Source organism: Elgaria multicarinata, chromosome 6, assembly GCF_023053635.1.
Source record: "Elgaria multicarinata webbii isolate HBS135686 ecotype San Diego chromosome 6, rElgMul1.1.pri, whole genome shotgun sequence".
Classification (NCBI taxonomy): Eukaryota; Metazoa; Chordata; class Lepidosauria; order Squamata; family Anguidae; genus Elgaria; species Elgaria multicarinata.
The window spans coordinates 44,637,707-44,653,893 of record NC_086176.1 but is presented as its reverse complement, the minus strand read 5'-3'; the positions used below and the strand labels follow the sequence as shown (position 1 = coordinate 44,653,893).

At 38.0% G+C, this 16,187-nt stretch overlaps 1 protein-coding gene across 5 annotated transcripts in view; it reads right to left on the bottom strand.

The window, feature by feature from the left end:
* Nucleotides 1–16,187, bottom strand: part of PIP5K1B (phosphatidylinositol-4-phosphate 5-kinase type 1 beta) — a 96,040-nt gene that overhangs the window by 71,521 nt on the left and 8,332 nt on the right. The gene's annotated exons all lie outside the window — the stretch shown is intronic.

Genomic DNA, 16,187 nt, shown 5'->3' with positions numbered 1-16,187 from the left:
ACCGACACTATATTCTTTCAGACGCCAGGTGAAGACCTTTTTATTCTCTCAGCATTTTAACAGTCTGTTTTTAACAGTATTTAAAAGTATTTAGTTTTAACTTTGCTGTTTAAAATTTGTATTTTAAATTTGTATTTCTGCACTGCTACTGATTTTATCCTGGTTGTGTTTTTATATTGTATTTTATATCATGTTTTTATACTGTTTGTTTTACACTTTGAATGGTTTTAATTTTTGTGAACCGTCCAGGGAGCTTTGGCTATTGGGGGGTATAAAAATGCAATAAATAATAATAATAATAATAATAATAATAATAATAATAATAATAATAATAACTATGCTTTAGCTCCATGTTATGAAAAGCTTCACCTGCCAATTTCTACAGGTCAGGCTGTTTCTAAGAAGGCACAGGAAGAGGCCAAGCAGGGTTTATTTTGGTCAGCCTGCAACCCTATTCCTTGGAACCACAAAGAGGAACAGAAAATTCCTGTCCTCCAAAGTGTGTGTGTGTGTGTGCACGCGCACACACAATTTAAACTGACAGAATCTATGTTAATGAAACTAGGAGAATGAATGGAGATATCTTTGTATTTTTATATAGTTTTGTAAATGCTTATATGTTTCAATAGAGCAATACCAGAGACGTGCAGCTTCAGACATCGCTATAAAGCAGTACATACAGATAAGTCATTCAGTTTATTAACTTCAGTACAACTGTATATAAAAAAGAAAGGACGCACATCAGCTTTAATGCCTTGTTAGGTTTTATACCCCTCACACAATTCAATTTCTAAATAAGTATGTAAAAGAGAAATAACTTTATAATACTAGTTTTGCTGAGCTTCAGGGCTGCCACCTAATTAAAAAAGTCTTAGTCAATTAATTATATGGGTTTTGATTAGTCAATTAAACCTGCATATATATTCATTTTAATAAAACACCAGCTCTGAAGGGGGAAATTATTCACTTTTCAATGATTCATGCAGATGTTGCAGCAGACAACATCTGAGAAGAAATACTGCTTCCTATACAATCAAGAAGTATGAATGCTTTTACTAAAATGGCTCATAGTGCATGTTTCTTTTGTACATATTTGCATCAAATATGTACAAAAGAACATATTGCACATATTAGATGGTTACCATCTAATGGATGTGATAATCAGACGGCAGAGGAACTAGAGGATGAGATGACCTGAGACAGCAGATAAGTGCCTGCAATGGCTTATCTACTGTCTCTGGCTGCATAGCCTAGGTGCTTGCTATGTCCACCCACCCCAAGTAAGAACAATGTTCTTCCCTTTACTCTGAACTAGCTCTGAAACAAAATCACAGAGCATAACCTGATTGTGACAATTATATACGTCCAAAGCCAATTCTGAGTGAGAGCAGGAAACATTGTCCTCACTCTAAATAGGATTTGTGATGTCACTATGTTCATTACATAACCCCTGATCAGCAGGAATCACATTTCCAGTCAATCTGTGGATGAATACAAAAGACTAACATAAATTGGTTAGTGCAAGGAAGGCTTACCACTTTATCAATATTAGAATGCTTGGCCAGAAAAAGAAAAGCACAACACTTTGTTAAAAGAAATGCCCAAGCAAACTGGTGGTAGAAAACCTTTCTACTCAGTAAGCTGGTCATTGGTATTGGGCCAGCAACACAGATTTTAAAAATGCAGCCCAAGCCACTACAAAGAAGGATAGGCCTGCACACAGATAAACATGGGGGATGGAAACACTTTATGCCCCAAACCATTTTGCAATGAAAATGTTTGCTTATTAGTACTGTTTTTTATTGTTTTAACTGATGGTCTACTGTTTTAATGTTTTAATGTTATTGTTGCCATTGTTTGATTGTTGTACACAAGTAAAATATTAAAAATAAAAAATGATTTCTGAAGTCTTAGAGATATGCTTAGTGTGTTCACATTTAAATTGATTAAAACCAATTAATGTTGCAGCCTTAATCTGAAGAAGCAAAAATTCTATTTGTATTGACAGAAGCCTGACACTTTTCAGAAAGAGAATCCATAAAAAAAGTTTCCAGAGGACATTGTGGCAAATTGTTTAATTTTTTTTCTTACTAAATGAAAGGAGGCTCTTATTTTAAATAAGAAAATAACTAAAATATATAGAAGCCTTTGAGAAAGATGCTGTCTCTACCAGTGTACTAACAAACGGAAAATAATATAAATTGAATCAATTTGTATGCATAAAGCTGAACAAGTCCATATGAAGTGTAAACATTGAATACAAATAAGAGTCTTTTCTCCGTGTCTATGATGTTTGTAGATCATGAAATTAAAAACACACACACAAAAAAGTAGTCATGAGCTAAGAGCTAACTTGTGCTATCTCCATAAATCTAAATAAAAATAAAACACTAATTGAATAAAACCCAATCTTCTGCTAGGAACAGGACATTCAGAGTATTTTAGTCACACAGGGTGAAATTTAAATTTGACTTAGCTTCAAATAAGGAGAACGGATAATTACATTTTGTACAACTTTTCAGTTTTGATTATTTTTGTCATTCAAGTATTGGGATGCTTCCAGATTGAAAGCTCCTAGCCCTGTCAATCATTCCTCTTCCACTGTAACCTACAAATGGAGTTTTCATTGACGGTAACTTCAGTGGTCTTGCACTTTTTTGGTATGTTCATTTCACTGTTCCATCCACACAGTGGGGTGATGTAACTGACTGGGCAATGTTAGCCTCTCCCTTTTCCCCAATCCCTCATAGTCATTACACACTCCCAAAACTTCTAAGCACAACCATGCATTTAACCTAATTTTGTTTGCTTTTAAAAGTGCTACCACACAGGACAAGTAGATTGCAGCTTTATTTCTGAGTGAACATGGTTATGATGGGGTTATAAGCCCTGACCTTTTCTGGTCAGTTTCACAAGTAGGCTAGGAAACTAGCCTGCTTCATTTTTCTAGTCAATTTCATGATGTTCCACAACACTCCTTTGGCTTATAGTTTCCCAAGCTGTGTATATGTTCTACTAACTTGTCTCTTAAAATAAACCGAATAAAATGTTTTTTTCAAAATTTTGGAGTACCTCTTCTTTCAGAATAGCAAAATTGTGTTGTTGTTTTTTAATTGATGAAGCACTAGTAAGATGTTTATAGCCTTACAGTCAGAGCCGATGTGTTTCCTTAATAGGAAAGTGCTGCTGTGTTTAGTGAAATCTCTCCCTGCTTTATAAGCCTGAAGGAGCCTTGACAGAGGGGAAAGGATTTGCTTTCCAGTTCATAAGATGTTTCTGCAACTGGAAACACACAGCAAGCAATAGAGAAAAGAGAGGAATCCACAACATGTCACCCACTTTTCTCAAAGTCAACTCCTCCCACCCTGTTTCAAAAACCAAGATAAAACCACCAGTAAAGAATAAAACCATGATATCATTAAAAACAAACCAACACCACTCCCAAATTAAAACCATCAGTAGAATAAAGTACTAAAAGCACTTAAAACAGTTCTTAAAATGCCTGGAAAAATAAAAAGGTCATCACCTAGCACCAGAAGGACCGTAATGTAGATGCTAGGCGAGCCTCTCTGGGGAGATCATTCCATAAATAGTATGCCACCACTGAAAAGGCCCTCTCTTGTAGCCACAAGTCTCGCCTCATTGGTAGTGGCCCCAAGAAAAGGGCGTCAGACGATTATCTTAATGTCCAAGAAGGCTAATATGCACATATCTCACTATAAACTCTGGTCAAACAAGTTTCACAGGTTTTTGTTTTGTTTCAAAACATTATGCAACCCTGTTAACTAGATATGTTAGTGCGATAAAAACGTGTAAACTGTCGGCAACAAATGTTTTGATCATGCCACCTATAATCCTCAGCCTCCCGCCACGTTCCTATGACTAATACAATAAAACATGTCTGTATATATGTAATGTCTACTTCACAATGCTCTTTGGGTACTGCTTTTGAATGCTCTTTTGCTACAATAATATTTGTTATTGTATTATTATTGTATGAAGAAGTTTTGGAAGAAGGTTAATTAGACAGGACCCTCCTTCACTACAGAAGTAAAGTGATTAAAATAGCCATTAGTACATCTCTTGTCTTTAAACAGCACTACATGAGGCCAACCCAGAAGAAAGTAAAAGACAATAAACACACACTGTAAAACAGATTTGACCATGGAACCAAATTCTAAGAGCATAAAAGGAGCCATACTGGATCAGACCAAGGGTCCATCTAGTCCAGCATTCTGAACACAGAGTGACCAACCAGCTGCCCACAGGAAATCTACAAATAAGATACGATGCAACAGCACGTTCCTACCCATGTTCCCCAGGAACTAGGAGAACCCAGGATCAAAGAAATCACTATTATGTGTAAACAATTATGAAAGTATTGAAGAGCATAGGATGCAAAATTGACCACTAGTCCTGATGGCTAAGTACAACCTCCAGTATCCGAGGCAGTAAGCCTGTATATACTAGTTGTTGGCCAACATGGGTGGGAGGGTGCTGTTGCACAGTGTCCTGCTTGTGGGTCCCTGGTCAACAGCTGGTTGGCCACTGTGTGAACAGACTGCTAGACTAGATGGACCCTTGGTCTGATCCAGCATGGCTCTTCTTATGACTCTGTAGAACGCTACTGGATACCACAAAATTATTATTTATTTATTATTAGCATTTATAAACTGCCTAATTTGCTAACTAGCCATCAGGGCAGTGTAAACAAAAACAAAAACTTAAAACAAAAACATAAAAAAACAGTAAAACATTAAAAAAGCTACAGAACATATATTTGCAGTACTCTTTATTTATTTATCATATTTATACCCCGCTCCTCAGCCAAAAAAGGCTCTCAGAGCAGCTTACACTTAGCAAAAAAGACAGTCCCTGCCCTCAGGCTTACAGTCTAATAAAGACATGACACGCAAGGAACAGGAGTTCAGGAGGGGGGGAGGAGAGAGAGAGAGAGAGAGAGTCCAACAGGAGCAGGCCATGATGTTTCTTCTGCCTGCTCCTGTCCCCTTGTTCTTTCTTCTTCCCCACAGGGCCAAGATGACAGTTTGCCCTGTGGGGGTGGGGGAAGAGTCCAACAGGAGCAGGCCATGATGTTTCTTCTGCCTACTCCTGTCATGGTAGATGAACTAGAGTTTCCTGAATTGGCTTATGAATTGGCTACACAGTGATCCAATGGGGGCACAGAAAGAGCATGTTCTTTGTGGTCAGAAGGGCCTGCCTGCAAAATAAACACAATTTTACTCTTCAGGAGCAGAGAACTGGCCTATGTTAGCTGGTTGAAGTATACCTTAATCAGACCAGGACATACCTGACTGGAACGGAGAAAACCTGAGCATATTACATAAAGGCATTTGTGGGCACCACAATAAAGGCAACTGCCATCCTCATAAGAGCAATACTTTGATTCATCCAGCTTATATGCCTTTAATTTTAAGATTAAGCCATATTTCAAGCAGATGGAAACATAGTACACAGAAACTTCTCCACCCTTATTGTTGCATATTAAATGGCTCAGTTATGTTCCTGATTTGTAATAGGATTTTTAGTTAGTGTAGGAGACTGGCACAGTGCAACCTGAAAATCTGATTGTGGCTTTTAAGCTGCTAAACTAAAGGAATAAGCAAGTTCATTCTGTTCTGGGCACACAGCAAAATTCCTTTTAAATGTTATTTAGGATCTTTGGATGAAAGGGGAAGAAATGCAACAGTACGTGTTCAATATAAAAAAAAAGCCCTGCAAATTCTGTCAGCTTCTCTTTGAAACTCCTGCACTACAAGTCTGAACAATTGTACCAGGACTGGAGCATCTCCCCTATGAGGGAAGGTTACAACAGCTGGGATTGTTTAGCTTGGAAAAAAGGGGCTAAGGGAAGACATGATAGTAGTGTACAAAATTATGCATGGTGTGGAAAATGTGGATAGGGAAACATTTTTCTCCCTTTCCCATAATACTAGAACCCAGGGTCATCTCATGAAGCTCAATGGTGAGAGATTCAGGACAGATAACAGGCAGTACTTCTTCACAGAGTGCATAGTTAAATTCTGAATTCTCTACCACAAGATGTAGTCATGGTTTTGCTACCATGGATGGCCAATATGGATGGCTTAAAAGGGGGTTAGACAAATTTCTGGAGGAGAAAGCTATCAATGGCTACTAGTCCTGATGGCTCTATGCTACCTCTGCTTTCAGAGGCAGTAAGCCTATATACACCAGTTGCTGGGGAACATGGGCAGGAGGGTGCTGTTGCATTCATGTCCTGCTTGTGGATTTCCCATGGGCAGCTGGTTGGCCACTGTGTGCATAGAATGCTGGATTAGATGGACCCTTGGTCTGATCCAGCATGGCTCTTATGTTCTTATATTTCCTTATCTGTTAAAGTGAACTATAATATATTGCACTAGAGTAAAGCTGTAGTAAAGCAGGCTTACTAGATAGTGGGTAGCACTGAATAGATTGCTTATTTCCAAATAAATATGCTTAAGATTGGGCTGGAAAAGCAGTACCAAAGATTATGGAAGTTTATACCCAGAAAAACATCTGAGTAGGAATCCTTCAACAGTATCTTCATAGCAGATGAACTTGTGCCCTTTTTATGAGTCAAATTCAAAGATAAGGAATTATCTGCACACAGCTGTGGGAATGGGGGGAGGCAAATGGGCTTGCTATGACCATACTTCCTATTGTTTATTTTTAAAATGAACGGAAACTCGCAGTCTCCTCAGCTCCTCTATATATACAAGAGCAATTCCAAAATCAAAAATGAAACAGGCAGGCATATTCTTGCAGAATGGGGTACCTAGATAAAACACAGTACATCCATTCTTCAGCTGTGGTGCCCCACAAATGTTTGACATCTAGTCTTCTGCTCCTGAAAAATGAAATTACATTCTTTTTGCAGGCAGGTCCTTCTGGGATGAACTTACCTAGATTGAGTATTGAGTAACTATGACCTTAGCTAGACCGGGCTTTATCCTGGGGCGAACTCCTTGATCACCCCTGTGCGTCCACATGACGCACAGGAGATCCCGGGATCAGGGAGGGATGATCCCTCCCTTGCCTTGGGATAGAGCCCTACACTTTGGGCCCGGTTTTTCCGTGGCCGAGACCATGGAACATGTGGCCCATTGCCGCAGGCTGACCCGGCTCCGTGCAATTCTGCACACGGGGCGCAGCGCTCCTCAGGAGCACTGTGCCCATCAGGGGTAGGGTGGGGGAAGCGGGGAAATTATTTTTTTTTTTAAAAAAAAAACTTACCTTTCAGTGCTTGAGTGCTCCTGTTGCTTTAAAAAAAATTAAATGGTGGGCACAATGCCTCTCCTCCTGAGGTCATCGCACCTCACATGTAAACAGAGGAGGATCTCGCAATAATCACATCGTGGGATCTTCCCTCTTCCGTTGTGGAATAAAAGGTAGGTCTAGCTAAGGCCTGAATCTGATTCAGTTTAGCATAGCATGGATACAACACTGATATCCATTTTTTAGTATTGATAATGAGCAGATGCATGATATCAGAATGGATTCCTCAAGCTGAGTATGCTAATTAGCTAGTGCAGTCATGGGACACAGATCAAAAAAGTTCCTCTCTGCATATTGAAATGTAGTGGAGAACCTAGTAAACATTTAGCGCTTTCTTTGAAACTGGCCCTACTTGATAAATAGCAATTTCTCTCTCTCTCTCTCTCTCCAAGGCCATAGATGCAATTTACCTAGCAAAGCCCTTATCAAAATAATTTTAAAACTACCAAGAGCATACAAGCATTCAACAACTCTAAGTATATTGTCTTCACAGTTATAACAAGGACAGCATAATGAAGAATCCAATAATGGTTTAGTTTCGACCAGGAAAAGTGTTTTTCTATATGTGACCATTGACAACCTTCTTTCAGAAGCAGATACTAAGATACTTTACAGATAGTGCTAAAATATTGTTTCTTAAAAAACTGTGGAAATAATGACACGTTTCAGAGCTATTTTATAGGTAATTTGTACCACAAGCTGTTTTGTATTTCTAGCAAAAAGAAAACCCATTCAAAACATACTAGGTACTTGGATAAAATAACTTAAACCCTCGAAATACATATATTTTATTGTATACTTATTTTGCTGAATAAGTAAATACTAAGTAAATACTTGTTTTATTATTTCTAACTATCGCAATTAAAATGAGACTGGCATATTATTTTTATTTCCACAAGATATAAAACGTAAATAGTTGTCATGTAAGGCACTCCTTATAAGCATCCATCTTTTCCAAGTTTATCAGTGTTGTGCTAAGTTAACTGTGCTAGATAGCAATTCTACCCAGACATACTTGGGAAGAGATCTCATTTAACACAAACTTTTTGATACACAGGTGAGCCAATCATGCTGCCCTCCAAATGTTTTGGACTACTACAACTCCCATCATCCCTAACTAGATTACATCCCTCATCAAGGATGATGAGGGATGTGGTCTGAGTTAGGAGAAACAATGTCTGAGCTGTACTGAATACAAAATGTAGAGGAATGTAGGGAAAAGAATCACCTTCTTTTAAAAAGATTCACTTATTTGAGCTAAAGATTAGCTGTGCTAATTATTATTGAGTGCCAATGCACGGAGGGACCATCTAGTTTGTATTTTACAAAAGGTGAGAATAAGCTTTTAAATCAGACCTGCCCTCACTACTAAAACAGATTCTATTAGACAAAAGAGGAAGTAAATGTTCCTGTAACAATCTTTTAGCATGCAGTGCAAAGAACAAGTCATTGTTCATGTAAGTCTTACAATGTAAAAGAAATGCAAGCTAGTTTCATGGAAGATATACTACTTTACAGCTGGCTTGTATAATGAACTATACAGATAAGAAATTTATCCAAGCTAGATTTATCACATTCAGTGATTTATTAGATTTTTAACAGAGCCAGAGACTTGACTGGTGTTTAAAAGGAAGATAAATAAGAAATGAATTAGGTATAAAAACATGGAAGCTATACAAATGTTTACTTTAACGTGACAATTTCAAAAAAGCATGTACTTTAAGAAATTCAGAAAGTAAATACTTTTTTCTGGTTTTAATATAATAAAAATTATTTTCCATTCAGACTTTATTTAGCAAATCCTAAAGCACCAGAATATTCACTAACATGAACTGAAGAATAAGAAGAACAGAAACAAGCAAGGCAGTGTCAAGTCAACATATTGTTTCAAGCTCTTCATTCACCACTCCACTGGCTTCAACCAATACATCAGCCGCAAGGGAATAAGGTTGGGTTTTTTCACCACAGAGCATCTGCTGCCATTCAACATACCAACAAGCAGCAAAAAAACAAGAATTTTATTCCCAAAAATAATTCCAAATCACCTTCAATGAATGCACTTTAAGGAACATAACGTACGAAATACTTTGAAAAGCAGGAAAGGGGACCTAGAGCTTTCCAAAAATAACAGAAATAAAGAATGATTTCCGGTGTGGTATTCTGTGGTTTCATCCATTGGAAAGAGTGAACATGTCTAGATTGTGTGCATTAGTGATGGTAGCAAATACCAGTAGATTCAAACTCTCCATCACGTTTTAGGAAAAATGAAAATGTCAGGTTTTCTTTTCAAATATCGTTTATTGAGAGAGAAGTTTGGGGGGCTATGCTTGGCTAGCATGGTAAAATTCAGGAGACCTCGTATTTATATATTAAAAACAGCTATGAGTCCTAGGCATTTTTCATATAAAGAGGAGAACACATACTACTTTACCATCATGACACCAACCCATTTCTACATGGCTAAACTTCAGCTCACATGATTCTGGTAAATGTCAGTGAGGAGGAACCCCAATCAAAAAGCTTTATTCCCCAAAATATTGATATGTACCTATCCTTTTCTGCTTCTGCAAAGAAAAAGAAACTTTTTATTCATACAGCAGAATAAACACAGCAATAGCAGAATAGAATGTCACACACACATTCACAAGCAACACTTGAAAATAAAAATGCATGACAGGGTGAAGCAGAATAACATTTTGAGAAAAAGTACTGGACATAAGAAACAAACATATATCTTGAGAGACTATCTTATGTATCTCAATGCATCCTTGCTACTCTGCTTCATCACCCTGTCTCCTGTTTGTTCCCCTCCACTCAGGGAACCCAAAGACTGGGTTTGCAGGACACAACAGCCAACGGTTGTACCATTGTAGACTAAATAGTTCACTGTTTCCATGAAATAACCAACACAAATAATCAACAGTGTGCAGAGTTTATTATCTGCACAACCGTTGATTATTGTGTCATCTGTTGGGCTCTGTTGATTATTTCCCATACCTACAGAGTCGTGAGGCAAGAGCGGCTCACGTCCAAGACATAACTTCTGCTTATACTTGCATCTTTTACGGTACTTTTCAAAATACTCACTCACTCAAAGATCTTCCAACTGGACATGAGACAATACATAACTGAATTTAAAGCATTTTCCAGGAAGGGAAGATAAATATTACCATACCAAAGGGAAACATTTATTAATCTCCCATCCAAAAATTATCACAGAAATTTCAAATTTTCTCAGCATAAGTGATCCTGACAGGCTATAGGCTAGAACTGTCACATCTTACTTTCATATTCTCAAGTTTCTCCAAGTGCCTTAACTGTAAACCCTTTTCCAGTTGTCAGTGCAATTAGTGAAGGGCTGTCAATCAAAGAAATCTTAATCAATTAATCATGAGTTCTAATAGATTAAATGTATTAAATCTGCATACATTTGCATATTGACAGCGCAGTCTAAAGTAGGGTTGGGGACATTTTTTGTTTTTAAACAATGCACACACGTAATGCAGCAGGCACAATCCTCAGAAGAGGCATCTCTCCTGAGTGAGAAAGGAATGCCTCTACACAGGGATTTATAGATATTTACATTTAAAACAATGAAGTTTTTCTTCTTAAACCTGCTGTCTAAACCAAACTCCTCAGAAAGTTACAAGACTTTATATCAGGCTTTAGTTATTCAACAACAGTCCAAAAGAGAGAGCAAATATTTGTCTCTCATGTCCAAACTCAGCATTCTATCAATTGCCCATCACGAAGCCACAATCCTTGAAGGAACTATTCTCAGTAACCACATGTTAAAAGATACGTTGTACTAAACTCACCAACAAGCAATTTTTAAAAATGAACCAATGTATTATTTAGTTTTTACTCCAAAGCCCTCTGCCACTTGGGCAGGGGAGAAAGCAGATCTGAAATAACAGGAAACCCTAGTCACAGTACACTATCAGTATTCAGCTGTTGGTCCCAAGCTACATTCTTTTTGTTTCAGTCTACCAATCCAAAGAAATAACTTTCTGATTCTCAATAAAATCAAAGAGACTTGTTTTTGAGTCGTTATTTATGAGCTGCATTCCCATGAAACCAGAAATAGCAAATATACTTCCATCTTTCACTGTCCCGGTATCTGCAAACATGATCTAGAAATGCTAGCTACAACTTTGCCAGAAACAAGTTATAAAACAGCAACATAAAGGGCACACTGCACAATTCCCACGTGTATTTAATGTCTAACGAAAATGATAACTAGAAAAGCGCTCACTTCAAGCTTGTTAAAAATGGCAGTAGAAGGCCACAAAAGCTACTCCTATTAGAGCTAAAGAACCACTGAAGATATTAACTGTAGGAAATTAGCAGAAACAGTCTTATGTGGAGAAAATGGCTATTTCAAATTCAATTAGATATTGTTTTTAATATGATTTCTTTCAGCATGTAAATAATCATATACTGTACACACCAATCATAGATGGCATGCACTCATCATACAGGCATCCCCCACACCACTATCACACACAAACTAAAAAGGCATAACATTAGAATCTGAATGCTTATATTGAAAACCCTGTTGGTTATCATTAAAAGCGATAGCAACTTTCATGCAGTGTTCCTCAACAATGCTGGACCAGTAAATTTACCTGCAAGAATCAACAAGCAAATGAACCAACACATTTTGTCTCATATCAGCTGCCTCCCCATTTTTCATCTGTTGATTTTTTGTGTACGTGTACCGCAACATGCAAAGAACAGACTATGAAGGATAGATGAAAACAAAAACAATCAAGAGAAACGTTGGTCATACTACACATCAATTAATATTCTTGAAGGATTTTCCTCCCACACAGAAGTTCAGAAGCACTGCTATTGCCTATGTTCCACACTGTAGTATTATTTATTTTACTTTATTTATTACATTTTTATACTGCCCATCAGCTGAAGCTCTCCGAGCAATGCAATTTTTTTAAAAAAACATAACATATAACAAGAATAGATCAATTTAAAACATTAGAAGTTAAAAAGGCAATATAAAAACCAGCTAAGTTAAAAACCAGGGAAAGTCTGTGTGAAAAGTTATGTTTTCAGGAGGCGTTTAAAAAATGTTATGTTTTCCACCTCTTGAATCGAATGAGGGAGGGTTTCCAAGAGGGTGGGTGCCGCTACAGAGAAGGCCGGCCGCCGAGGTTCTTCAAAGCAGAATTCTCTTCATTTCGGGATGGTCAGTAGGACCTTCTGTGGGGATCGTAGTTGTCGTCCAGGTGTATATAAGGGAAGGTGGTCTGCTAAGTATGCTGGTCCCAAGTTGTTTAGGGCTTTGTAGGGTAACAGCATAGCCTTGTATGTGGTTCAGTAGCTAAAAGGCAGCAAGTGCAGTTCTTTTAACACCGGTTTTATATGAGCAGAGCTAGGTGTCCCCGTGAGCACCCTAGCTGCTGCGCTCTGCACTAGCTTCAGCTTCCGAACCACACACATGGGTAGCCTCACATAGATCACATTACAGTAGTCTAATCGTAAGGTTAGCAGTGCATGAATGACCATGGCTAGGCTATCCTCATCCAGGAATGGCTGTAGTTGGCATACCAACCAAAAGTTGATAGTGGGTGCTCCGGGCTACCGAGGTCACCTGAGCCTCCAGTGACAAAGATGGCTCGAGGAGCACCCTTAAACTATGGACCTGCTCCTTCAGAGGGAGTACAACCCCATCCAGAACAGGCAAACACCCCAATTCCTAGACCTGAGAACCACCAACCCACAAGGCCTCTGTCTTGTCAGCATTCAGCTTCAGTTTGTTGGCCCTCATCCAAGCCATAACTGTATCCAAGCACTGGTTCAGAACGTGCACGGCCTCTCCCGATTTGAAAAATGTCTTGAGGGGCCTTGTTAGGGTTCAAAGACAGCATAGAACTTTCATGGCGCTTTCTTGCAACTGAACAAATGAGTACAACTGCAACAATCAACCAGAAGACATTTCTATGCTGTCTTTGGACCCTAACAAGAGCCCTCAAGACAGCTTTCAAAACAACATAGTATTAAAACCTTTAATTTAAAAACCATTTAGGTTTTTAAATGAATATGTTTTACATTTTGTAATGCAGCCTTGAGGCCATGCATTGGGCAAAAGATGGGGTATAAATATAACAACAACAACAATTTAAAAACCCACATAAAAATAATCAGGGATAGGACTTTAAGATCTGCACTTAATGCTTGCTTGCCTCATAAGCGAAGCCTCCTATAGTTTTGTTCTTTAGTTGTGAATATGATTGCAACTTTAAGATTCTTAAAGCATTATGTCACTTATTTTGAATAAATATTTATACCTTTGTCTTTTGTATCCCCAGCACAAAGGAAAAGGAAAGCCAATTCAACAATAACCAGGTTTTAGCCAATAAGTACAGCATGATAAAATTGTGCTACTTCCATTTCTATTGTGGAGGGGGGATCTTTATTATGAGAACAATTGAGGTAGGAAATAGCAAGATGCATGTTTGTATTTTTGTGCTGAAGTGTATATTTTGTGTATCAATTTAAAGTTTGCATGACAAGCAACCAGCCCAACACATGGGCCATTTCCACTGAATTTATTGTGCTTTGATTAATTTGTATCACATGCAGGTTCATTATGAGAATGAGTAGGCAAAAGCCTCAGCTCACATGCCCTCTTTCTTTTCCCCTCCTCCTGTGTGAATGAAGGATGGCATTTAAAGCGTCCACTTGCAGTTTGGAACAAATTAGCTTCCACTAAATCCAAATACAGAGAAATATAGTTTGTTTAAATCACAGTTAGTTCAATCAAATCAGAACCAAACAATGTTTTTAATATTCTGGTTTGATTGAACAAACCAGTTTCCAAATGAATTGCGGAACTTTGGTTAGTTCCACAACAGAAACAGAAACTTCAAACTTACTTTCCCCACACATGAGGGAGGAGGCAAGAGAGTGTATGTAAGCCCAGTAGTTTGTTAGAGGATTGGTTTGCACCTGTTTCATGGCTCACTGCTGCTGAATAGCGATTTCAGTTGGGTGGTTGTCTGGAACCAAAACCAAGTCTACCTCCTAAGGTTTCCATGATGGAATTATCATTTCTTAGGATTTGCAGTGCGTCCTTAAGGATGCTCTAGACATGTTTAAATTGAGAAATGTTAGTGTTCAGTCAGTTTGCTGGTCTGGCCCTATACAAGTTATTTTTAGGTCCTGTCTGTCCTTACTGATATGTTGCTTTACCTGAGTGGGTACTGTTACTTCTAGAACATTTGTTATAATCCCTTTCTGTGTGTCGTTTTACCTGAGGGTCTGGAACAAATGTAGCTATAACACAGGATCTGGCTGAAGACTGTACTGTATGATATAGTAGCATGCAGGATTGCATGGTGTGTACGTATGTTTCTGGTATAAGCTGGCATTTAAGTGCAATACATAAATTTAAATGCACATTAAAATGTGTTGCATTTTACCTCATTTCTATTTTTAAGGAGGATAGTATGCTAGGAGCTGCTGTTTCACGAAAAGGATTACTGTTTCATAGTCAAAACATCTTCATAATAGCTTCTTTGTTGCTATTTTTAATAAAATTAATAAAACAGAACTGAGGGTTTTCTCTCTCTCTCTCTTGCTTTCTTAGGACTGTTTTTGGAGAAACAACATTAATTCAAGGTTTGCTTATTTTGTAAAAACAGATATATACCTGTACAGGGCGAGGGACTGCCTCTGCTCCAAGGACTACTTCACATATGACTTTCCTACAATGATATTATTTCCAAGTAAAATCCTTGAACCATTTTAAATGTTCTTAACAATGGGAGAATGGTGTGAACATGTACAGTCATTATATGGCTGACTTTGGCCTCTCTAACACAGAATTCATGAACATAATCCAGACAATTGTTGACAAACAGATCACTATCTTATCCGCAAGTACAAAACTTAGTACCTTCAAATGTCTTGTAATATGCTCCCTATCCACTAGCTAGAGTTACCAGATGTGGTTATTGCTTGCCTCTAATTAGTTGTATGCAACTGAAATGCTGTGAGTTACTATCTCTGGCTCAGGGACATGCAAACATTGCAGGTAGTTTTAAAAAAATTTTTTTTTAGCTTTGTTACACTTAGGGCACAATCCTTTACATGTTTAGAAAGAAAAAAGTCCTACCAAAGTCTCAACATGATGGACTTTTTTCTATCTAAACGTGGATAGGAATGCGCCCTTAATTAACAAAACCTCCCAGCTTTTCATAGTAGCAGCTTCTCTTCCCATTCTCTTTCAATAGTCCTTCCTCTGTTGCAAATTATACACCAGATACTGAACAAGAATGCTTTGATGTAAAACTTGAATTCAGAACATTCCCCATACATGTAGCCAGAGTAACTAAGAGTGCAATCCTATGAATGTTTCACCAGACAAAAGTCCTATAAGTCCTGGCTGGGGCATGTTGGGAAGTTTAGGGCTTTTTTCTGTCTAAACATGCATAGGATTGCACCCTAAACAACATTTCATTCAACCCTACAGATCACATATACTACCAATCCACAAGCTTGTCTGGCAGGAAAGGATTACCCACATTCTCCCTATTAGTGGATCACCCCTTACCTGTCAATAAAACAACTCTGGTAGGTGACACAAAATATGGAATATTTGCCCCTATTTAAGTCACTCTCTGACCATCTCAAGAAGCTCCATGGAATATCAGAGTGACCCTGACTCTCTATATAAGTGTACCTGCTATTTCAGACTGCTCTGTATAGATTTAGGTAGACCAGCAAGCTATTTTAGGTCACTGATGTTGTTTTAACTGGCATACTTGCTGCCTTTCTCTTATTTCCCCTTCATAGGTTTTTTTCCCCTTAAACTTTATTAATTTGAAAATCTAAGCTTGACTTGACTCCTGTACCATCCAAAGAGG